The sequence below is a fragment of the Podarcis raffonei genome, chromosome 11, assembly GCF_027172205.1.
Source record: "Podarcis raffonei isolate rPodRaf1 chromosome 11, rPodRaf1.pri, whole genome shotgun sequence".
NCBI classification, from domain to species: domain Eukaryota; kingdom Metazoa; phylum Chordata; class Lepidosauria; order Squamata; family Lacertidae; genus Podarcis; species Podarcis raffonei.
This window is the reverse complement of record NC_070612.1, coordinates 17,053,316-17,079,351: the sequence shown is the minus strand read 5'-3', so window position 1 is coordinate 17,079,351 and position 26,036 is coordinate 17,053,316. Positions and strand designations below refer to the sequence as shown.

General features: G+C 44.8%; 1 protein-coding gene across 4 annotated transcripts in view; it reads left to right on the top strand.

The window, feature by feature from the left end:
* The window catches only part of PRLR (prolactin receptor), a 114,680-nt gene that overhangs the window by 10,746 nt on the left and 77,898 nt on the right, over positions 1 to 26,036 (top strand). For 2 of the 4 annotated variants that reach the window (XM_053408649.1, XM_053408647.1), the window contains exon 1: positions 20,621 to 20,828. The exons of the other annotated variants lie outside the window; for them this stretch is intronic. The gene's annotated coding sequence lies outside the window, so the exon portion shown is untranslated. Of the gene's footprint in view, positions 1 to 20,620; positions 20,829 to 26,036 lie in introns of those variants that run through there. 4 annotated transcript variants of the gene reach the window in all.

The window sequence follows — 26,036 nt, the reverse complement described above, 5'->3', positions numbered from 1 at the left end:
GGTGCATAGTATCCTAAGTCATCCTAGTTACTTTGGCAGCTGAGGTAGAAAAATCCCTTTGCATCTCCCTGTTTGCAGTGAATTAAATAATACCCATCAATTTGCTACATTTTGATCTCACCATAAACAGCTGCTTTGGGCAGCTGCCCCACTCTAGCCAGAGAGCAGTTGCTGGACTGGAGTGTTGAGTGCGTTCATCCTTGGTGTTGAAATTGTTACTTTGAACGCACTTCTCATCTGAAAGAGCGAATTCATAAATACTGGAGAAAGAGGTTCAGGTTGATGAGGAAGATTTGGAAGGCTGCATGACAAAGTCTCTGGAATGGCTTTTCATTAACAATATATGCCCAATTACATCCAAAGAGCTCTCCTCAAACGGAACGTATAATTGCACACGCTGGCTAAATAATGCATGATGGCTTACCATAATGAAGAACCCATCATTTCTTTTCTACATCTTTGGAGGGTCTGTAATTAAGCTGGCCTGCCAAACATTTCCATCTTGCACCTTTCAAAGAAAATTATATATGCAATGCTCAATAGGGAAATTGTGACATATGTAAAATAAAAATAAAAATCAGCCCTTTAATAGAAAGTGAAAGTTGGTCCCCCTGTTCTAAAGGAACTGAATTGTATGAATGTTTTCCAAACACAAAACAAAATAAAGCACAGTCGTTCATGTTGTTATTATATATGTCATATTTAGCACTTTAATTCTCCTTCTGCCGTGTCATTTTTTCACAGCTATATTACCTGTTATATTCGATCCTGCTGATCTTTCTTAAAAACTTCCCTAAAATGTCTGTCAAGAGCTGAAGGAAATGGCAACTGCAAAATCATTAAATGACTGTGATGTGTAGCCACTCTCTGTAATGGCATAGTGTTTTTAGTTACCGAAATATTTCTGTGCACTCCACCTGGGCTGTTCAGATTGTGAACTCCCACTCAAAACAGAAGGTGCCTTGTGATGGTATAAAGCTGGTGTCCCACAACCATTTGCAGTCTGAGGAAACATTTACAGTAGATATCAAAGAAACAGTCATGGGCACTACAAAAAAGAAGTAAACTCTGCAGTGCTTCCAACCACCCCTCAAAACACCTCACACACAAACAAAAGGGGGAAAAGGCAGGCAAAATAAACAAATCAGACAACTTGCACCATAAACAAGCAACCTCCCCCAAACCCTCTAGAAATGTCGTCCCCTTCTTCTTCTTCTTCTTCTTCTTCTTCTTCTTCTTCTTCTTCTTCTTCTTGGTATTGGACATTAGCACCACATTCTCCCATACCGTTTTGGAGAGGCTAAGCTCCCCAAGTCTGGACAAAAAATAGTTAATGTAACCTTACATTGAGGAGAGCCAACAAGCAGGCTTGACACCAACAACTCCCCTCAGTTCCAGTGAGTAGGGCCAATGGTCAGAGATGCTGGAAGTTCTGATTAACAACATCGGGAGAGCCCCACATTGGCTGTCCCTGATATGCATGTGAATAACCATTTCACAATCTACCACTGGAATTAGACATATCAAAATTATGTAACTCATTTCCCAGCGGTATTATGTAAGCCATTACATATAGACTGGCTCTCTCCTTGTTGCCCTTCTGCCAGCAGGTGAAGGGCTTCCTTGGGAACAAGCTTTTGGGAACTGACTGTTTTTAATGAAAGGGCTGGGGCCATGATGGATGAGCCATGTGTTTTAATAGAACACATTTGTTGTTGTTTAGTCATTTAGTCGTGTCTGACTCTTCGTGATCCCATGGACCAGAGCACGTCAGGCACTCCTGTCTTCCACTGCCTCCTGCAGTTTGGTCAAACGCATGCTGGTAGCTCCGAGAACACTATCCAACCATCTCATCCTCTGTCGTCCCCTTCTCCTTGTGCCCTCTATCTTTCCCGACATCAGGGTCTTTTCCAGGGAGTCTACTCTTCTTATGATGTGGCCAAAGTACTGGAGCCACAGCTTCAGGATCTCTCCTTCCAGTGAGCACTCAGGGCTGATTTCCTTCATAATGAATAGCTTTGATCTTCTTGCAGTCCATGGGACTCTCAAGAGTCTCCTCCAGCACCATAATTCAAAAGCGTCAATTCTTCAGTGATCAGCCTTCTTGATGGTCCAGCTCTCACTTCCATACATCACTACTGGGAAAACCATAGCTTTAACTATATGGACCTTTGTTGGCAAGGTGATGTCTCCGCTTTTTGCTCCCCCCCCCCCAGCATAACCCCTCAAACAAACAAAAAGAAAGGAAATGTGCCTCTTTCTTTGCTTTCCCTTTAAAAAATAAAATAAAAAATCAACGAAACCAATCTTTTGCTTCAAATGGGTGAGGTGGAGAGGGGTGGGCAGAAGACAGACGAACAGAGGTGTAGCTGGAGGGACAGACATTTCTGGCAGATGACAGGGTGAGTATCGTCTCCCTCTCCTTACACAGCATTGTAGAATTGCATCAGTGAAAACACTCAACACACCGACATTCTGACTCAGAGCGGCTTCTGCTTACAAGTGTCCTCAGGGCCCTCGCTGTGAAGTGCCCTCTGGCTTCAACATTTGCCGGAGGGCACTTCACAGCCCATGCTCAGGGGCAGTATATCTCTGAATAACAGAGGCTGTGGACAAACTAGAGTGGATGGCCATTGCCTGTGAAGTAATGTACCAAATGATGCCTTCCTCCTGTGCTAAGTTAAGTCCTGCTGCACCATTCAGATATCAATCCTTGTCTCTGCCTGGCCCCCTAATTTCTGCCGCCTGAAGCAGCATGCTTCCCTTTGCTTCACAGTACAGCTGCTGCTCCTTCATGTTCCAGTTCAATGCTGTCAGCATGACAGGGCTGAACATTAGCAGCCGTACATGGAAACTGAACCTGGGACCATTTGCATGCAAAATTTGTGCTGTACCACTGACTGAGCTTTGACTGTGGATTTTTGGATTTTTTTCATGTACAGTCGACGCTCAGGTTGCGAATGTGATCAGGTTGCGAATGTGATTTTTTTCATGTACAGTCGACACTCAGGTTGCGATTCGGCATTTCTCCACATGCAGAAAGAGCAATTTAGTGCTTCTGCGCATGCATGAAACCCGGAAGTAACCCATTCCGGTAATTCTGGGTTTCGGCGGGGGAAAATAATAATAATAATAATAATAATAATAATAATAATAATAATAATAAAATTATTTATATCCCGCCCTCCCCAGCTGAAGCCAGGCTCAGGGCAGCTAACAACAATAAACAGTACAACAGTACAACACAACACAACACTCTAAAATCATTCATTATAAAATTAATTCAGAGCTCCGCGAAGATTGCCGAAGGAGGGAGTCAGGCTGTGCCCTGGCCAAAGGCCTGGTGGAACAGCTCTGTCTTGCAGGCCCTGTGGAAAGATGTCAAGTCCCACAACCTGAAGCGTCTGTAACCCGAGGTATGACTGTAGACTGACACAGCAGCCTTTGCTGGTTGTGAATCCAGATGCTGAAACAGGGGAGACAAAAAAATCTGAGGGATTGTGCAGTTATTTCATTGACACAGACTTTACTTACAGGTGGGCCAAATTTTCCATCATGTTAGTCATGTAGCCCTGCCCTTAAATGCAGGGTTTTGTGGGGTTTTGTTTTTGTTTTTGCAAATAACTAGAGAAAGGAGCCCAGTTCATATTATGACCAACAAATGGAGGGAGGTGAGTCTTTACCAAATTGCCCCCTCAGCCTGTCATTGAAACAAAATGCACCCCCCCTTTTGGTAGTTCAAATGACCTGCTTAACTGCTTACCCCTATTCCTCATCCAACAACAACATGCCTAGGCAAATGTATGTAAAGGTGTAACTATAAATCCTACTTGTCTTTGTGCAACAATCAAGATCCAACACTCAGATACAAAGTGTTTCTTAGCTAGGCCGAATGAGAAAACATGTAACTATCTGTACTGCAAAATGATCCTTTGCTATAAAGCGCTTCCCCAGAGAACAGATGTTTATCTAGAGATTATCAAAGAATTAAATGTAAGATCAGTGGATAAGGCAAAATCAGTTAGCGTACCCTTTCAGCACTCTGCAATTTTAGATACTCCCAAATGGTGTGAACCAAATCGGAAAATTTACATACAGAGTTAGATCCATGAAAGAGGCTTGGCAAAATTAGGACTAAGGCTAAACCAAGACAGAAGTAGGTCATGGAAAATACACGTGAGCAAGTCAAGGAGCAGAGAAGTGCATGCAGAGGCTGCAGGAGGCCAAGAGACAAACAAGATTAGGATCGGGAATTTGCAAAATATCGAAGACTAAGGTGTAGCAGGGTAAACAGATGCCAAGATCCAAGGACAGTAAGAACAAGGAGACCCAGGAACAGGAACAGGGGAGACATCTGATTTAAAAGCAAACCTACCCGACCCACGGGACGCGGGTGGCGCTGTGAGTTAAACCACAGAGCCTAGGACTTGCCGATCAGAAGGTCGGCGGTTCGAATCCCCGCGACGGGGTGAGCTCCCATTGCTCGGTCCCTGCTCCTGCCAACCTAGCAGTTCGAAAGCACGTCAGAGTGCAAGTAGATAAATAGGTACCGCTCTGGCAGGAAGGTAAACGCCATTTCTGTGCGCTGCTCTGGTTCGCCAGAAGAGGCTTAGTCATGCTGGCCACATGACCCGGAAGCTGTACGCCGGCTCCCTTGGCCAATAAAGCAAGATGAGCGCCGCAACCCCAGAGTCTGTCACGACTGGACCTAATGGTCAGGGGTCCCTTTACCTTTACCTTACCCGACCCACACTATCTGAAACAATATGCGAACCAAAGCACAGCCACCCAAACTTTGCACAGTGCTCCAAACTTTGCAATGCCATTCTCCTGCCAAGCAATGTCTTGTAAAAATGCATGCACTAGGCTGAAGTCTGCATCACAAGGCAGATATGTGTGAAAATAACACAGGAAATGCAGTACAGTAGTACCTCGCAAGACGAATGCCTCGCAAGACAAAAAACTCGCTAGACGAAAGGGTGTTTTGTTTTTTGAGCTGCTTTGCAAGACGATTTTCCCTATGGGCTTGCTTCGCAAGACGGAAACGTCTTGCAAGTTTGTTTCCTTTTTCTTAACACCGTTAATACAGTTACGACTTGACTTCAAGGAGCAACTCATAGAACGCGGTGTGGTAGCCTTTTTTGAGGTTTTTAAAGACTTTGGTGATTTTTGAAGCTTTTCCAAAACTTTCCCGACACCGTGCTTCGCAAGACAAAAAAAATCGCAAGACGACAAAACTCGCGGAACGAATTAATTTCGTCTTGCGAGGCACCACTGTACAGTATAGTCAGAAAAATATGTGTTGCAAAGTGTGCATATAGGGCAGAATAGCAGGCCAAGGCTCTGCAAAGAAATCTGACCCATTTTGGTTTCATTGAGTTTCACACACCTAGTAGGCTAGCTCTTGCAGGTAAGGGTGTGTGTGTGGAGTTTCATAAGCAGGTCATCCAGGAGTCCTGGGAATCCTTGAATTTGTTTGGTACCATCTGTGGTTTAGCTTCCAGCAGGGTCAAACTCTTCCTGTTCCCTTCCAACAACCACCCCTCATAACGTTAACACTGTTCCAACATTATTAGCAGGGCTGTGCTCAGAAAATCCACATAATTTCACGGGGGGCCACACGTGCTTCAGGAATCCATGTAAAAACTTGTTCCACAGATAGCTTTACTCCTCAGTTACCGACACAGCATGCGAAGCCTGAGGAGCTGTAATGTTTATGAATGTACTGTCACTCTCACTCTTACATAACCTGAAATTGGCGTTGATCATTGTTTTAATCCCTTTACCTCTCCCATTTGCAAGCTGTGCTTCATCATTCTTTGCTTAACCAAATTTAATATTTACGTATTCCTTGGTGAAATCTAATAAGCATGCAGGAATAAAGTGACGTTTTAGGGTCACTGGGTCACTTCTGGTTTTGGTGTCATGCGTGAATGTGTGATTGCACATCAAACGGACACCGTGCATCAGTCGTTACCTGTATACAAGTATTTATCGTGGAAGATCAGCTGTTTACCTTGCATTGATTCTGATTGGGGGGTTTTTTTGGTGGGGGGTATTCAACATTGCATCAAACAATTGTCACATGCTTTCTCATGCATTTTCATCTCCCTTGCCTTATCTAAAAATCTCCAATGTTGACAGGAAGCGAGTTCTAATTTTGCAACCTGAATTTGCCAGTATGTGAATGAAATCTGGAAGCGCCCTGTGATCTCCAAGCTTCCATTCCACAGCTCCAGTGGTAATGCATATTTCTCCTCTTTCCCCCCCTACTGTGCATGAAGATCCCACTAAATCAAATTGAAAGTGCACACCAGAAGTGCTTACTGAATTTCTGTCCGAGTGGATACATATTCTAGTCCAGGCATAGGCAAACTCAGCCCTCCAGCTGTTTTGGGACTACAACTTCCATCATCCCTAGCTAACAGGACCAGTGGTCAGGGATGATGGGAGTTGTAGTCCCAAAACATCTGGAGGGCCGAGTTTACCTATGCCTGTTCTAGTAGTTCATTCCTTTTTTAATTAAGTTTTGCTCTTTGGCTTTAAAAAGCAGGACAACATGCTTTTAACAAAACATTTAAGGTCACTGACATAGCTTTGGGGTGTGACAACAAAGGCACTGCATTGCTCAAGGAATCCATAGGTTTTGTGGGTGCACATTGTTTGATACCTGCTTCTGTCTTCTGGACATGAGTGATTGGTGTTCTTCAGCATCCATCTGATACTACAGTATGAAGAGCGAAAACACTTTCACCGTAAAATATACCACTGTCTCCCAGCTGCCAATTTGTGCAGCCCTAAAAGAAAAAAGAAATTACATCCTGAGCATGATGATTACTTTCTTTGCACTACAATTTTCCAGAAGAACACTTTTACACAGTAAACACCAAGAATATTTTCCAGACCTTGAAGAGCAGAAAAGCTTGTGTTATCTTGTACAATGGAATATTTACCTTCTCAAAATGTCTGCTGTTCTTTCTGTGTGGGTTTAATTATTGAGACTGGCAGTGAGCGCTTTTTTAAAAAAACTAATTTAAATGGCTTAATGATTCTTCAGTAAAAAGTAGAGATACTTGAAGGGAAGTCTGTCTGGCACATATGAAGTTTTCAGTCTCTTTCTCTTACTGCAAAGTAAGGTGGGGTAAGCACATGTGCTGCCCCCCCACCCCACTTTCCCTCTAGTCATACAAACATAGAATTGTAGAGTTGAAAAGGACCATGAGGATCATCTAGTCCAACCCCCTGCAATGCTGGAATCTTTTGTGCAATGTGGGCCTCAAACCCATGACCCTCAGATGAAGAGTCTCATGCTCTGCCAACTGAGCCAGTCACTTAATTGGGAACTGGGAAGAAATTGCCCATGTTATCCGGATTGGTCAAGGATGCACATGTTTTGTTATGTTTCCTGGGGTAATACCTATGAGTTTATGCAGTCCACAACTGTCACAACTTGAGCAGGTAGTATTCTGTGGGGCCTATTCACTTCCAAACCCTATTCAGGGTATTTGTCTTTAAAGTACCAACCAGTTTGGGATCTAAATCTCTGAAGGAATGCCTGTATCAGCGTGCCCATTCCTTATGACTGGGCTGAGGAAATCTTTGGCTTTCCAGATGATGCTGGACTACAACTCTCATCATCCCTAACCATTGGCCATGCTGGCTGGGGTTGATGGGAATTCATCCAGAGGGCCAAAGATTCCCCAGCGCTGCCTTAAGATATTCAGAAGGGGCATCGTCTCCATCTCGGGTGTGATGGGATGGTGAGCTGCTTATGCGTAAAATCCTAGTCCCTCAGAGTTTGGCTAAGTCCACAAACCTCTGTCTGTGACGGAGCTCCTTAAGCATGGCTCCATCAGTCGCTCGTAGAATCGGACAGTGGGCGTTTACGGAACTTCTTCCAGCATAAAAGCTCCTTAACGGAAACGCGTCTTCTGGACTCTCGGCGTGACAGTTTCCGGCGAGGAGTAGGTGTCCCTATGGGAGGTCCTGAAACCTCCCCACTATTTTCGCTGGAAGTGTCTCTGAGCCCTCCCTCCGACTCACTTTCCCTTGGAACTCCACCTCTCCCCCTGCTGGTTCCCTCCTCAGCTGAATAGTCTCTCTCAGCCTCTGTGAGCCCTTTCACCTCCTGCTCCTCCGATGGCAGTTCCCTGACATCGGGATACCATTTTGTTTTTAGCTGCCTCTATTTTGTTCTGGGGACGCGGGTGGCGCTGTGGGTAAAAGCCTCAGCGCCTAGGGCTTGCCGATCGAAAGGTCGGCGGTTCGAATCCCCGCGGCGGGGTGCGCTCCCGTTGTTCGGTCCCAGCGCTTGCCAACCTAGCAGTTCGAAAGCACCCCCGGGTGCAAGTAGATAAATAGGGACCGCTTACTGGCGGGAAGGTAAACGGCGTTTCCGTGTGCTGCGCTGGCTCGCCAGATGCAGCTTTGTCACGCTGGCCACGTGACCCGGAAAGTGTCTCCAGACAGCGCTGGCCCCCGGCCTCTTATGTGAGATGGGCGCACAACCCTAGAGTCTGTCAAGACTGGCCCGTACGGGCAGGAGTAATTTTACCTTTACCTTTATTTTGTTCTGAGGGACGTGGGCAGCACTGTGGGTTAAACCACTGAGCCTAGGACTTGCCGATCAGAAGGTCGGCGGTTCGAATCCCCGTGACGGGGTGAGCTCCTGTTGCTCAGTCCCTGCTCCTGCCAACCTAGCAGTTCGAAAGCACGTCAAAGTGCAAGTAGATAAATAGGTACCGCTCCAGCAGGAAGGTAAACGGCGTTTCCATGCGCTGCTCTGGTTCACCAGAAGCGGCTTAGTCATGCTGGCCACATGACCCGGAAGCTGTATGCTGGCTCCCTCGGCCAATAAAGCGAGATGAGTGCCGCAACCCCAGAGTCGGCCACGACTGGACCTAATGGTCAGGGGTCCCTTCACCTTTATTTTGTTGTATGAGGACTAATAGGCATGAGCAAGTGCTGGAAAATGGGTATCATGCTTGTTCTTCAACTAAGAATTCACCTCACGGAGTTACAATTTTCAGAGTTCCCTGGGGGTCATGAACTGGCAGGACGACAGGGAGAAGGAAGAGGGCCCCCTGTCCCCATGAACATGGTGGGCTCTGAGGCGTAGGGAGTAGCAGGAGGGACACTCTAGAAGGCTGAGGCAGGCAAGGGCCCTAGCTGGCCAGCTGGGGCTTGCTAGCTCTGGGAGAAGGTGTGTGATTCCTCAGCTGGAGTAGACTTGGAACAGGTGAGAGTCACATGCCTCATCAAGCCCAGATGCTGCAATCAGCATGCAGAGTATAAAAGGGAAGCAGAGCTGAATTGCTGTGTTTGCTCAACTGCCCATGTTGACGGACCTTGGCTTGGGTGCTCCTGGACCTCTGCAGGAGTTTGCTTTGGGTTTGACTCCGGACAGTATCCTGGCAGCTGGACTTCAGACTTGGCCTACTTGGATTGACCCTGGACTGTGTTTCCTGACCTTGGACTTTGCTTGTGTAGATTGACTCCTGGTCTTTGAACTTGCCACCAGGTAGGCCAGGGGTTTGGGGCACTGGGAAGGTGACTGACTATTAAACTACTGAGAATTGTAGCTCTGTGAGTCTCTGAAACTCGCTTGGCACCCTTAACAACCTACATTTTCCAGGATTCTTGGAGGGAAGCCATGACTATTAAAGTGGCTTAGATGTATATTTTGGGTGTGATATGAATAATCCATAAGTATCAATGCCTTTTCAGTCTATTGGGCATAGATAACAGTATAAGGAATTGGACACCTACAGGACCACATTTTTGGCATATCCCTTTTTTCCATGGAAGATAATTCAAGGTTACTACTGGTTTTTATAATCCAGGTGTCTGCATCTGGAAAATGTGCTTATTGCAATCATTTTAAGTCGGTGCCTGCTGTTGCTTTTAGATGTACTTGATCTATTGGAATAGGGAAGGTAAGCAATAAGGTTTTGTCTTTCTGGGACAAACTCATCCCCAGGGACTCTGGGCTGCTTTGCACATTAATCTCCATGCTGGGAGAGGTTACTGCTATGTTGGGAAGAAAATGTTATTTCTGTGCTAGGGGAAGCAAGTTTTTTACATATTTGTATTCTGTTGGGTGTGGTTGTTGTTGACCCATTACAGGACCACCTTGGTGGTGGCTCTCTCTTGTGGTGTGCCCTTCCTGGTGACTTGCATTTGTCTCCCTCATTAATGTTCTGGAGGAATTTAAAACATCACTGTTTAAATAGGCATTTGATGGCTGGAAGATACTCTTCTCAGCAATCTTGAAACTGCTACCTTTGAGAGTATGCAGTTGTTTAGACCAGTGGTTCCCAAACTTCTTTGTGACACTGTCAAACGTTAACAATTAATTGCACATTTATTCAAAATCCAATTAAAACTATTTGGTTTATTTAATTCAACAAAACTGATGTCATTTATACCTCCACCGCCCCCGATAATCCCACAACCTCTCTTTGGGAACCACTGTTTCAGACACATTAGATATTTTAAATATGCTTTATCTTATTTTATTTTTAATTGCATTGTTATATCACTTATGTGTTTGCTGCCTGGGCTACTTAGGGAGGAAGAGCAAGGCATAAATTTCATTAATTTATTCCACATTCTCCCATCTCTCCTGCTGAGTTTGCTAGCAGAAGCAGTAAGGTCCTGCGAAGTCTGCAATGTTTTTCCTATCCAGTAGCTTAACAATCTTTATTGCAGGGGGAGCTGAGCTCTTGCAAGGCGCCAGGCTTGGTCTGACATTTCAGGTTTTACAGTGCTATTAATTTGCAAATATTATGTCAGCAGCTAAAGGAATTCTCTGAATTGCAGAGCTTAGATTCATGTATCCGTAGAAGGTGTCAATTTAAATTCCTAACTTTTTCAAACTTAAATTAAACTTGCTTTATTTTTTCATCAATGTGAGTGCATTTTTGCCTAATATCTTCATTTTTTTATGCACTTTTTGGGTCAAAGAACTGCATGGCAGCATTTGAAGGAGGGTGCATTTCAATAGCTGTGTTTTAAGTCTACATGTTTGTTTGGGAAACAGGAATGTCTTGCCCATTCATTTCTTCCAGGGGTGCCAACCTGAATAAAATATGAGGGGCTAGGTAAGCCCTGCCCCACATAATCGATCACAAGATGGGGTGCATGCACACCATCTAAATGACAATGCCCATCAACTTCAGTGGGGTCCAGCCCCCTCAAAAATTTTATTGGGGGGGGGGGCAAAGAGACCTCAGCCCCTAGGAGTTGGCTCCTATGCTTTCTTCATCACCATTGAAGGAAACTCAGTAAAGCAATAATAATTTTATTAACTATTTTTGTGAACCTGGCCAGAACTAAGATCTGGTTCCCACTTCCAGAATGGATTGGCTTTAAATCAGATGTAAAAGCTTGTCATTGTGGTGATGGGCAGCAGGAGTGCCAACTTGGCCCTGCGATTGTGGGTGCCGTTCAGCGTGCTTGGCCCTGGTGCCAAACTTTGTGGGTGCCCAGCCCCTTCATGGGGAATTTTGTGGGTGCTTGGGCACCCAGGGCCCCAGGGAATTGGCACCTAGGATGGGCAGACTGAGGAAAACTTATTTGAAAAGCATGTGGAGTTTAGTATCCTTACATGACCCAAAATCCCAAATCTTGTGAAGGGAAAAAAAGGTCAGAAGAATTATTCTCATGAATGGTAACATCGTGCCATGTTCTGAGGACAGATGGTTACAACGGTAACGAGATTAGCTGCTTACTCAGCATCTGCTAAAATAAGTATTTACCACACACATCTGCCGCCCGACAATTTAGCCTAAATCCCAAGCCGGCTGAAAAAGGTCAGGCACACAAGTAATCACAAGAATTTTTATTTAAGCCACTGTTTGTTTTTAAAGAAAATCCTTCCGTTTGTTTACTTATACAAAGTATGAAGGTTAGTGGGTGAACCTGAGCCATTTTCTAGGCCTAACCTACCTCACAAGGTTGTTATGAGGATAAAATGAGGGGGTGGGGAACCATGCACGCCATGTTGAGATACTTATGGGAAAAGGCGGGTGTAAATAGAATGAATGAATACAACATACTATGCTGTAATGGAGGGACTCGGGTGGCGCTGTGGGTTAAACCACAGAGCCTAGGACTTGCTGATCAGAAGGTCGGCGGTTCGGATCCCCGCGATGGGGTGAGCTCCCATTGCTCGGTCCCTGCTCCTGCCAACCTAGCAGTTCAAAAGCATGTCAAAGTGCAAGTAGATAAATAGGTACCACTCTGGCGGGAAGGTAAACGGCGTTTCTGTGTGCTGCTGTGGTTTGCCAGAAGCGGCTTAGTCATGCTGGCCACATGACCCGGAAGCTGTATGCCGGCTCCCTCAACCAATAAAGCGAGATGAGCGCCGCAACCCCAGAGTCGGCCACGACTGGACCTAATGGTCAGGGGTCCCTTTACCTTTTATGCTGTAATGGAAATGCAGCCACAGGTACTATGGAAACTATCGACTGCCTTAAACAGCTGCTGCTTTCCAGTGTGGCTGGCTGCATTTCACCACAAATGGGCAGAAACCTTCAGATGAAAGCCTCTCCTAGCTCTTGCTCTCCCAATGAATTATGTTCTTTCGCAAAGTTCCATCGTGGGACTTAAGTGGTCTCCCTCGCAGTCTCTAATTGAGGCATTAACTAGGATGGCTACATCAAGTGCTCTTATCCATTCTTTTGTCCCAAAGACAGCAACACTGCAATATTTCATAAACCTCCTCCCTAGCTTTGTTTTGGGAAAGTATTGTTTTATGAAACGCTTTCAGATCTGGTGGAGAAAACGCTTCTTTATTGCTGGGAAAATGGCCAGCAGTGAGTGCCTTTATGGATATATATTTTCCCCCCTATTATATCTGTAATAAATGAAAAGATGTCCTTGGTTAGGTAATAAAAAGCCCAACAGGGATGCCAAAGTGATTATACAACTTGTTTTCTTCTTCATCACATCAGACGGCTGTTTGCTAGAGGATTCTCTAACACAGTGCAAACATGTACAAAGAGCAGTGGAACGGGATCAAGTATAACTCTGGCTTATTTCAAGTCTGTGTCCGGGATGAAAACATTCTGCAGACGGGAAAGTGTATCTCCCTTCTGCTTTTCAGTCAGAAGGATGGGCAGAACTGCCGCTCTTTCCACCAGAAGAAGTACAATGGGACTGGGTTTTGTGTCCAGATTCCACCAAGTCCTCTAGGTTGCTTTCCAGAATCCAGTCAACCCCTGGAAAGTGATGGGGAAATTCCTTGAAAAGTGTGGAATAAATGAATGATTAATGGAAAGATGAATAAACACTCTGTAAACAAATCAAGATGAGTGCAGAATGAATGTCCATTGTGGTACACGCTCTCCACAAATGAAACTGTTCAATAAGAACAGAATATTGCTACATGTCACCCCGATCTTCACAGCATTGTGAGATTCCAGGGGTTACAAGCACTTACCCAGGATTTGTGTTTCCTTTTGGGCACGAGGGACAGCAGAGACTGTGGTGTCTTTATGATATATGATTTATTTACACATTTTCTTCTTTGGCAATCACTTGTAGCCGAGCAAGATTGTCTTCCACAAACACGGTTTTAAAAGTGAATCTGTAAGTGACTATGGAGGCCAATTCTGGATCCACACGTCCTTCCACAGTGGGGACATAGGTTTCCGAGTGGGAGTTGATCATGGTGAGGGTTTGCCAAGCGTGCCTTCTTCTTGGCACGTTTCTCCCTTTCGTCCTGAGTTTGAGCCTCTTCAAAGCCCATGACACCTTTGGTAAAGGCTGTTCTCCAATTGGAGCACTCACAGGCCAGTGTTTCCCAGTTGTCAGTATTTATACTACATTTTTAAAGATTTGCCTTCAGACAGTCTTTGAACCTCTTTTGTTGACCACCAGCATTATGCTTACCATGTTTAAGTTGGGAATAGAGAAGTTGCTTTGGAAGATAATCAGGCATCCGCACAACATGACCGGTCCAACGAAGTTGATGTTGAAGAATCATTGCTTTGATCTCTGCTTCTTCCAGTACATTGTAGTGTCTTTATGATATACAGTTTATTTACACATATATACAAGCCGAATCTGTGATGGAGAGGTTCCCAGCATGACACTCCAAGAGGTCTCTTGCTTCTCTCATAGGTGCAGCAGCCTTAGATCCAAAACAGAAATCAGCCACGTTGTCTGTCTTCTTTTACAGCCTGTCAGTTTTGCTAGTACATTGCTGTCAACTGCCATCCTAAAATTTCACACACACACACACCCCGCCGCAGACTCTCTTGAGCAGGGGTACTCAAACTTTTTTCAAAGAGGGCCAGATTTGATGAAGTGAACATGAGTGAGGGCCAACCAAAGTTGAGCTTTTTTTTTAGGATTGAAGTTGTTGAGTTTTAAGTTGCTGAGCTTTTTTTAAGGATTTTACCCCAGGACATATACTGCCACGGGGGCTGGATTAAATCGACCAATGGGCAGGACTTTGGACATGCCTACTCTAGGGGAAGGAGGGGTTCACACCCTTCTGCACAGAGCAACAGCTTTGTTAATTGCCCACCTCCCTACCTCTGTTGGGGGAACAAAGCCTTATGATGGCCATTAACCTAATGACCCTAAGTCATTAACCTAATGACCCACACTCAGCAAGAATTCCCCAGGCTGGCTTGGCTTGCATTTTTAACACAAGCTCTGGATCCAGGGGTTCAGTGCTTGACACAGTTTAACTCCTCTAACTTTGATTAATTCTAACTTTTATTGGACCCAGCAATTTAGGGTGCCTTGCACCCCACTAACTTATGACAATATAAAATCTAACCCCTGAGTAAGCTTTGTGCAAGCAAATCAAGACGAATGCCTGGTGAAGAGTGTTGGAGATCTCAAAAGCTTGCCACATTTTTAATTGATCCTAATAAAGGTATTGCCCAGTTGTGGATTGTGGAGTTGCTGTCATTTTTTCAGCATGGACCAAGAATAACTTGATGATCTGTTCCTCTTCCCAGAGAACTCAGGGAATTGTAGCTTTGTGAGATGAATAAAGGAGTCTCCTAGGAACTCTCAGCACCCTTAACGAACTACAGTTCCCAGGATTTGGGGGGGGGGCTTTAAATGGATGGTGTAGATGTGTCCTATGACTGTTTCAGCATTTTTCATTTCCTCCCTTGTCATTTCTCTCTTGGAAAGAAACTATTTTTACCCCTATCATGAGCACTTTTATCAGGTGCTAATATTAAGAACAACAACAAAAATCTAGGAAGGAGGATTTCTTCTGATTGACAGAAATAGGCTTTGCTGGAGATAAACCAGGAACAAGAATCTTCAGCTGCCCCTTTTCACATTTGAGCATGTCTTTGAATTTCATAGGCCACCTACCAGGAAGCTTAAATGTACATGCCAGTTTCAAGTAGAGATTGGGCAGGGGGAAGACATTGGATGGATCTTGCATTTAAAACCGATCTTACCGTGATTTGCATGTTCTGAAGTGGTCCAGGAATCGAGACACTGCTATCCTTCAGAATTCACATTTCTCCAAATGCTGCAGTGCAATTCTCTGTCCATGTATTGAGTACCAAAAAAAGAATAATAATGCATCAAGTGATATGGAAATGTGAGGAATTGAAATTAAGGTTGAAAAAATGCAAACCTGAAGGAAACCAAAATGGACAGATTTCCCTATCTCATGCTGGTTCTTAACACCACAGTGGTGTTTGGGTCAGTCGATTCTTAGGGTGACCACTTCACATGCTGCAAAAAGTGGAAAGCACACGTACAAGGACAGCTATCCTGGGGCTCCTCCAGATGACTAGTTTATTGAGCATTCACCCCAATTGTCTTGTGTAAAGTTTAAGCAGAGTTTATTTATTGCAGGAAGCTTTGTGCAAGCAAATTGGGGTGAATGTTCAATAAACGGCCTCGGTCCAGTATATCTGAAGGAGCGTCTCCACCCCCATCGTTCTACCCGAACACTGAGGTCCAGCGCTGAGGGCCTTCTGGCAGTTCCCCCACTGAGAGAAGCCAAGTTACAGGGAACCAGGCAGAGGGCCTTCTCGGTAGTGGCGCCTGCCCTGTGGAACGCCCTCCCACCAGATGTCAAAGAGAACAACAACTACCAGACTTTCAGAAGACATCTGAAGGCAGCCCTGTTTGTTGTTGTTTAGTCGGTTAGTCGTGTCCGACTCTTCGTGACCCCATGGACCAGAGCACGCCAGGCACTCCTGTCTTCCACTGCCTCCCACAGTTTGGTCAGACTCATGTTTGTAGCTTCGAGAACACCATCCAACCATCTCATCCTCTGTCGTACCCTTCTCCTTGTGCCCTCCATCTTTCCCAACATCAGGGTCTTTCCCAGGGAGTCTTCTCTTCTCATGAGGTGGCCAAAGTATTGGAGCCTTAGCTTCACGATCTGTCCTTCCAGTGACCATTCAGGGCTGATTTCCTTCAGAATGGATGCGTTTGATCAGCCCTGTTTAGGGAAGCTTTTAATGTTTGATGTGTTACGGTATTTTAATATTTTATTGGAAGCCTCCCAGAGTGGCTAGGGAAGCCCAGCCAGATGGGCGGGATATAAATAATAAATTATTATTATTATTATTATTATTATTATTATTATTATTATTATTATTAAACAAGTCAACTTGGTGATCTGAATGCTCTTCATTGAACATTTGTTCAGATTTCTTTGCAGGGAAGTTATATGGCAATGAGTATTCATCTTGATTTGCTTACACAGATAGTTATGCAATTTCTCACTAGACATTTATCCTAGAGTTTTTGGGATATTACCCTGTCGCTTTTCTAACTGCAAAAGGTTTATTGTTTTTTTTAAAAAAGTGGCAATGTTGTGCTGGAACAGGCACCCCCAAACTTGGCCCTCCAATTCCCATCATCCCTGACTACTGGTCCTGTTAGCTAGGGATGATGGGAGTTGTAGTCCCAAAACATCTGGAGGGCCAAGTTTGGGGGTGCCTATGCTAGGGCATTTTAATCTACAGCAAGCCTGCCATTTACACACATTTAATTTATGTGCAGTGGTGAGGGGCCATGGCCCCAGGCACATTTTTTGAGAGGACGCAATGAGGCGCCCCCCGCGACAGGCTCCCTCACTGAGGGAAGCCTTGCCCGGCCTAGCCTTTGGGATTGGAGCGGTGCTGGCAGCTGTGCCTTCTCCTTAGGGCAGCCCATCTCAATAGTCCAAGTATTAATTCAACTCCTATTGGATCCAGCACCCATTAGACCCAGGAATTTAAGGGAGTCAAGGCACCCATAAACTCATAACATTACCCCCTCCTAAAAACGACACATCTCTCCCAGGTGTGCAAAACACAATTGCAGCTTCCCTGTAGAAAATGGACACAATTTACCAAAAGCATTAAAACACATATTATCAAGAATGGATAATAAAACACCATTAAACTTTTGACCCAATAACAACACACGGTCAGCTTATCAGGTGTAGTTTTGCAACGTTCTCAGGCAGGAGTTCTCAGGCAGGTGTTGCAACGTTCTCAGGCAGGTGTTGCAAGTCACTGCAGCAGCACTTTTGCTATCCATCTCTCTTGGTCCTACATACACCATGACAGCACTCCGGGCTTCCCCCTTAAACACCTCTGCTAAATGCCCTCACAAAAGCCCCTGTTTACAAGTTCTGCTCACAAGCTCCCAGGGGCAATCAGATCTTTTCTGCGGTTCTGTTTTAATGATTGTTGCATTGTATTTCATAATGATTTGATTGTATTTTGTGTACCAATTATTTATTTATTTCCATCGTTATAAAACCATTAATACACAATCTCTACAAATCAATGCAAGTCATTGCTAATTTCTGATTGCAGCATCAAGCACAGAGATCAAGGAGGAGACTCCTTGACTAGTATCTATTATGTCCTTAAGTTAACCATGTGTTATAGATTGCTAGTTAAATGGAAGCCATCTTGTGGTTTTGTTTTTAATTAAAAGATGCAGTATAAATATGTTTTCAAGGTAGGGTGGGATTTTTTTAAAAAAATGTAATGAATTGATCAATTAAAACTAAAGTTCATAGGACGGAAGAGCGTAGGGGTAGCACTGGGCAAATGTGAGCCAATACACTTGTGGTTACTTAGGGTACAATTCTGTCCCTTAGTGTTGATGTTTTGGGAGGGAAATAAGGATGGGACATAGGTTAGGGCCCCACCAGCCTCCATGCCCAGAAGGGAGAGTCTTTGGTACTGATGGAACTCTACCATAATGGGGGAGCAACAACTGTCACAGGTTCTGCTGCTGGTAGCTGGCAGAAAGAGTTGGTGTGCGGGCCCCGGAGGCTTCAGAACGACAGGGGAAAGGAGCACCTGAGAGCCATTTTTGTCTCAGTTCATTCAAAAATGATCTCATTTTTGAAAACATAAAGCCTGATTGTCACCCAGATGTGTTTCACACCTTAAACAAAGCACAGAGGTTAGCGAAGGTGTGAGAAAGATCTGAGTAACAACCAGGCTTTATATTATCAAAGATGAGGATCAATCACTGCTTCTTTATCCCACGTTCCTAAGTGTTAGCCCAATATATGCAGCACCAATTCCTTCTGCAACCTCCATCTTGGAATGGAGTCTAAATGCAAATCTTAGGACTGTAGCATCCAGCCTAATTTTTGTACTGTTTTCTTTTTTCCTCATCCCCCTCCCTTTGCTTTCTGTACCCCCTAACCTGATAATATCTTTATTTAAATATTTATAATCTGCACTTTCATAAAGTATACCAAGGCAGCTTACAACATACAAGACATCATAAAACCAATATTTATAAAACATAATCAAAAACATCAATAAAGCATCTGTAAATACTGGTCAGCTAAAAGACATGTGAAGAGGTTCCTGCCGAATCTTTGCTGGCAGGGAGTTCTGTGGGGCAGGGCCTGCCACGCTAAACACTTGGCCCCTAATGGAAGTCAACCGAAACCCAGAGGCATGGGGAGCCACCAGAAGTGCCCCATTGTTAGGAGCAAGCCTGCAATAAATCACACTGTGCAAGTTGGAGTTAACGCTTTATTAGCAAAAACATGTTCTGCACAGTAGTGTCAGGCCTAATGAAGAAAAACACAACTCATTCATTGCAGACATACCATTGGCAGGAATGAGACAGCAGTAAATCACACTGAGCAAGTTGAATTTAACTCTTTATTAGCAAAAACAGGATCTGCACTGGGGTGGGTGGGTAAGTCCTAATGAGCACAGCCACACATCACTGGTAGGTCTTGCTCCCTATGAAGCAGTTGCAGAGACTGAAGGTCCCTGCCTCCCCACAGCTTCCTAAGCCCCCTCCTCTCCGTGGTTTTCCCAAGCAATCTGAGACTGCACCTGCGCATGGCGAACCCCTCCTCTGCCCTTTTCATGCCTCTTCTGGTTCTGGGAGACAAGGCAGGAGGGGAACTGGTCACAGCAGGAGAGAAAGACATCCATGACATTTCACCAGCCTGACTCATCTCTGCGTCTTGGCCTCTGTCCTGCCAACCTCTTGCTTCAGCTTCTGCCTCTGGTTCTGGACTTCTCCCTACCACAGGCTCTCCCTTCTCACTAAGCCCTGTTACTCCTTCAGCTTCCTCTGTCACCTCCCAGTCTTCTTCCTCTTCTCCCTGTGACCACTCCTCTTTGTCCCACCACCAATCCCTGGGCTCTGGGCCTTTTCCCCTTGGTGGTTCCCCAGCTGGTTCCTCCCACCATTCCTTTGCGTCCAACCAGTCTGTAGCACCAAACAAAGGATCTCAGTGATTGAGGTGGAGTATGAGAGATCAGCTGATCCTTGGGCCCAAGTTATTTAGGGTTTTGTGAATTAACACAAGAACCTTGAACCTGGGCTAGTAGTTTCTGATAGACAGTTCTGGAGAACCAAAAAGTTTACCCACTGCTTTGTTACAATTAGGTTGGTCCTATTAATAAAGGCATTATACAGCTGTGGATTTAGCTCCTTTTTCATAATTCTTGGTTGCAAGGAGAATCTTGTCTGTACATATAATATTATCTCAGACTTGCTAATGAACAGGGATTTGAGCATTAACTTCCTCTGTTCCTGCTCCCTCCTTTTCACACTTCTCTATAGGGTTCCATGACATCCATATCTGAAAATGGCTACTAGGATACACAATTCTGCTACCTGGGTGAACAAAACTTACCTGATAATCCTGGCAAAAATTCTGCCCGGTGTTGACAGCTGTGGATGTTTTTTTTCCTCACTGACAGAGTCTCTGCCAAGCCTCTTCAGATAAATTTTAGTCCTGTTCCTTTCACATCAGTGCAAAATGGCACACAAATCACTATCGGCCCTTTTCAGATTCGAAAGGCTTTGCTATTTCTCATGTGTATGATTTTTCCTGCCGTGCGTAGGGACGTCTGCAAGCCCTTTGCAGGGAAAGTACACTGAAGGCGAATTTAAAAGCATACACACAAGTTTCTCTTGTGCGCTTGGACATAAACACAGGCACCTTAAAAATGTAAATCTGAGGCTTAAAATATGTCTCCATTGCTACATCCATGTAATCTGTCCTCTGTAACCTTGTAAAGCTGTCGGTCTCAGGACATTTAGCATAGTGAAGAAAATCATTGTTTTGCCTGCAGCAAGGAACATTAATGTTGCAATCCTGGCTCCTCCTCCATTTCCCACCGAGATGATTGGCTGAATATCTAAGGCTCTAAGCTCCAAACTGTACAGATTTTCTCGTTCTGCCTGTGGTCGTGCTCCTTTCGCTTCTCCCGGGTCTTGCTTTCTCTTTGGATTTACTGAATCAACTGAAAACTATCTTACCAACACTGGGTTTTAATTTTCCCCGTCCAGGAAGACTTTCCCGAGCTGGCATGGATCGAACCAGACTTTGTTACTCGAGTGTGAGTACTGTGGTTTTAACCTAGTCTTACAGCTGGTCTGTTCCTTTAAATAGAGAGGTTGCCTTTTAAATGTACGTACAATATAACATGGTCTGTAATTTTACTGACAGAGCAAGGGAAGCTCTTTGTACCTTCATAAAACGAATATCAAAGTGTTATGAAACAGCACGGAATGTGTGTGATCGTCGGCAGCTAGTTAAGGATCTAATTGTTTGCTAGTTTGGTGAGCTCTGCTAAAAACAGCAGAAAGCAAGGACCTGTTGCTTGAACTGTCCGCATAATAATTTGTGAGGCTGCATTGACTTCCTCCAAACGTTTAGGAGGCATTTCTGGGTTGTTGTTGTTTTTTTAAAAAAAACACCACATTGTGCCTGTAGGCATCTCGTGACGCCACTCACCTTCTGCACCCCATATGGGTGTCACTTGAACTTGCTGAAACTGCCTTCATGACCTCAGACTTAACAACTGATGAAAATAAGTTGGAGGTGAAAAACACACAGCTCCTCCAAAGGTACATGTGGAACTAACAGCTGCTTTTCACCTCCCCAGTCTGCCCGATAATTGCAGTCGTCATCAGAGACCTTCCTCCATGTCTCCCCACCTTCTGAGTAGTGACTAGAGAGTGGACCTTTCTGGCCATGGTCCAAAGAATCTACCTCTGCAGATATTTGGGGGACAGGCACAAACCTTTCAGTTTTTCCTGGGCATTCAAGCTACTCTGGAAAGCCCTATCTATGGATCAAATGTGCCAGGTCCTAGGGGCCAAGTCACTTCCCCTCCATGTTTTTTTTTTGAGGGGGCTGGGCCCCCTCAATGCTCAGAGGGTGTTCGGCTCCACCCCCTGGCTCCTTGTGTGACATCACAATGTTGCATTGTGCCCCCTCAATCATCTTGAGAAGATGGCCTCTGCTAGGAACACTTCCAATTCTGCTTAAGTTTTGATGGCTGCCGTAGGCAAATCATTTATAGCTTGCAGCTCTTTCAGTCTTAAGATTGCTGCACCCATGGTTTTTCCCCACACAGAGGTGTGAAGGAGAAAAAGAGTTGGATGCTTGTGTGCATGTCTAATATTCATGAAGATACATGGGGAGATACTGATAGACATGCAGACCATTCCTCTGTATCACTTAGAAGGACAGTATCAGTTGAAAATGCACTCAGTGTCTCCACTGTTGAATTTTTAGGAAGTTTAAAAACATTCCGGTTCACTTGGGCACCTGATGGCTGAAAATCCTGGGCACCCTCATATTATTAGTACAGAGTAGGCGATTGCTTTTAGGAAAAACTGTTTCAATTATATTGTTTTAGTATGCTTGTCACCCTGGGCTCCTTTGAGGGGAAGGTGCAGGGTATAAGTTCAAGAAAGAAATACTGCTATTATAATGCAATTTCCTCCCAGAGCATTTTCTGAGCATATTATTACAACGAAAGGTAGTTCAGCAAACATCTGGCGGACACCACATTACAGCTCCCATCAGCCCAATGGTCAGGGATGATTGCACCTGAAGTCCAACAATATTTGGAGGGCAGCACCATTGGCTGCCCCTACTCTAAATGATGGATGTGCTCCATAAGGTTTGTGGATGGATGTGGGTGTTTGCACGTACGCTAGGAATACCCAGACTTCAGTGACTTGTATGTAAGCTTTGAAAAAAGGGAAATAATGGTGGTTCTTACTTAGCTTCAGAGTCCCGCCTTTACTAAAATTGTTTCAGATGATTGGTTTTGTGTTTGAGGTTTCTTTTCCATGTTTCTGCATTAAAACAGTTTCCCTGGGGCCTGGAAAACTTCATATTTGATTAGATCTCCTTTGAACCATTGTAGCTGAAATGCCAGATAACAATTAAATTAAATTAAATCAAACCAAATCCAAGATGGGAGTTTTGCTTACTTTCAAATTACTTGCATTATGGAGTCTTCTTGTTTTTAAAAAGAGGTGATATGATGATAATATGTTAAGTAAGTTTGATTTAGAATGGTTAAATTGAACTTTTGTCACACTAAGGGGAATTTTTTATGGCATATCAGTTGCAATGTAGGAAGGTAATAATGACATGGACTGAGCATTTAAAAGATTTAAAAATGCACCTGAGCCTCTCTTGTACTGTTCTAGGTGTGAGTGTTACTGTGAGACAAGGAATATTGGGTGTGTGATCCAGTCAATATGTATCTAACTTTCTGGTGCAGGTATTCTAGATCAATTGGCACGAATCTGATTTAAATCTCATCTGTAGGCAAGGGAAGATTGCTTTAAAGCAGGCATAGGCAAACTCGGCCCTCCAGATGTTTTGGGACTACAATTCCCATCATCCCTGACCACTGGTCTTGCTAGCTAGGGATCATGGGAATTGTAGTCCCAAAACATCTGGAGGGCCGAGTTTGCCTATACCCGCATTAGGACTCCTTAACACAACCTGCTTACTGTGCATGCATCCTGATTTGCTAGCTCAAACCTCATGCAGAGGTTAGACTGTGTCTAGACTTTACTGAGCATTTGTTCTGATTTGATTGTGGTGAGGTTCTGCAGGGATGGTCAGACATCCTTACTTGCTTGTCTGATGGTTATACATCTTCTCGTTCACCATCCATTCATCCTACACTGTTCTGTGTACTTCCTCAACACTTTCTTAACCACAAAGAATCCATGCCTTTTTTCAAAAGTGGATTTGTTCTGCTAGGGGTGCAAAGCACTTTATACCACATTAATTGTGCCAACCTAAAATTCCAGCACGTGCTTCCTTGAATGCCTCCTGTGAAATGCTCTCTGCCTGGGGGCGACCTTAGAGGACGTCAATGCAATGCTTCGAATTGTACCTTCCCCCAATTGCAGTGTTTTGACAAGTTGCAAGGAACAGCAGCTGGGGGAAGGGGTTGCAGGGGGAACGTGGTGGGTGGGGGAAGGGTTGAGCACCCTTCTTCCCACTGGCTGCTTTTCCCACGCAAATCGCTTTCTCCCTCACCCTGACCACTACGGCTTCACAACTGTCCCCAAACCTGTGTCTATTTGCTCCTATCAAAGAGGTGTTCGAAAATATATGCTTCGCATCAGTGCACTCTTGAGACAGTGGCGGGATTAGCGGCAGGTCCCTGTTGAGTGCATCAGGCGAGAAATGTGGGTTTGTTGTCTAAACCACTGAGCCTCTTGGGCTTGCCGATCAGAAGGTCGGCGGTTCGAATCCCCATGACAGAGTGAACTCCCATTGCTCTGTTCCAGCTCCTGCCAACCTAGCAGTTTGAAAGCACGTCAAAGTGCAAGTAGATAAATAGGTACCACTCTGGCGGGAAGGTAAACAGCGTTTCCGTGCACTGCTCTGATTTCGGTGTTCTGTTGCGCCAGAGGTGGCTTAGTCATGCTGACCACATGACCCAGAAAAACTGACTGTGGGCAAACATCGGCTCCCTCCGCCAGTAAAGCGAGATGAGTGTCGCAACCCTAGAGTAGTCTGTGACTGGACTTAACTGTCAGGGGTCCTTTACCCTTTTTTTAGTGTATGAAATGGCCCTTAGGGAATTAGATGCAATTGTGTGAAGCACAGGATTGCTACAGCCCATCGCTTGCTGGATAGCATTGGGGGTGTGCAACCTGTATGAGTCTGCAATGTCTCTTCCTGCCCTGCCCTGCCATTCATAGTCTGTGTTATGAGATGTCTTCAGGGGATGGGAAGAGTAACTCTTACTGCCACCATTTGTGCCTCTGACGTTCATTACTTCTGCAATTCGTATATCAGCTCTGTAAGGTAGGTCACTGATATTATTCCCATATTACAGATGGGAGGGCTAGTACTGAGGCTGAAAGATAGTGCCTTGCCTAAGGATGGTGGCAGAAGACAGGGTTGAGCTGGATTTCCTGTGCCACAAAGTTGCCGCTATGCTGCACAAGGGCTGCAGGGAGCTGATGCATTTGGGGCCCCCTCAATCTTTTGTTTTTTTCTGAGGAGCCAGGCCCCCCCACATTATTTAAAATTTTGTTTTTATTAAAGATTTAATTGGGTTACAAAAGTACATAAGGCATCTGTTTTCCGTTCATAGAATCCTTTCTACAGATCAGTTATATTCAATGTGAGACATTAAAGTTGCAAACAGTATAAGGTTGGGGGGAGAAGAGAAGTGTGGGGAGAAAACAGGGGGTGAGGGGGAACAGTAAACGTTCATTCCCTTATATGGTGAATGTCAAAGGTTTTGGTGTCCGCGTCACATGGGTAGGTTCTTTTTCTATTCATTTGTTTTCATTGGCATTAAGAGAAGTTGGGGACCCAGGACCTGGTTGCTTGCCTTCAGTTGACTGCAGTGTGTTAGAAGGAGGGGTTGTTGGGTCAAGTTAGCCATATCAATTTATATGCTGGGTTGCTGTGGGTTCCTGTTGTCGTCTTGTTGGGCTGCGTATGCAGTAAAGGGGAGTTCTCTTGTATGGGTCCCCATGCTTGTTTCAATTTGTTGATTAGCTTTTCTAGCAGGGCTGTTTACCATACGGTTTGGTACTGGTAGTCCATGTTCACTCCTGACTGGTCCCTCCAGTGTCTGGTTATGATGCTCTTGGCTGCTGAAAGTAGGTTGCTTATGAGTACTTTGCAGTGTGAGTGTGCATTATGGTCTTGGGAAATATTCAGTAGAGCCCCTCCTGCATTGTTGAGGCTGAACATGGAGCCATTGCACATGCAACTTCAGCGCATTGTGTGGGGACCCCTCAATATTCTTGGGAATATGGCCTCTGTGATGCCACGCAAGTTATTAAGCAATGTGAAACTGCATGATGACGCCAAACATGCATCATGCATGTGTGAATCAGGCACACATCATGTGTAGGCAGCCCCACTATCTTCTTCTCCACAGGCAAGCCTCCAAGTTGCAGAATATCACGAGACTCTTTCAGCCTTGTTTTGAGAGATGAGTCCCCTAGTGCTGAGACACTCCCTTTCTCCAGGGCAGAAGAGTGCATTGCCTACACCACACAAACAAGTCTAAGCAGTGAGCAATCTCTGGCATGTAAATGTGCGATGAATGCCATCACCTACCATGTGTTTCAAGCTGGCACTGCTGCCTGATCAAACTGATACCTAGATGAGCCATCGGCATCCTATATGTGGTTTAACACACTCATTTAAAATGAGTTCACCTGAGGATTTGGAGCTGCAGGTCTTGCAACCAGTTGATTATAGGACTTGAAGGGAACGGATTGAAGGAGCTGGGTTGAATGGGAAGGTAAAGGTA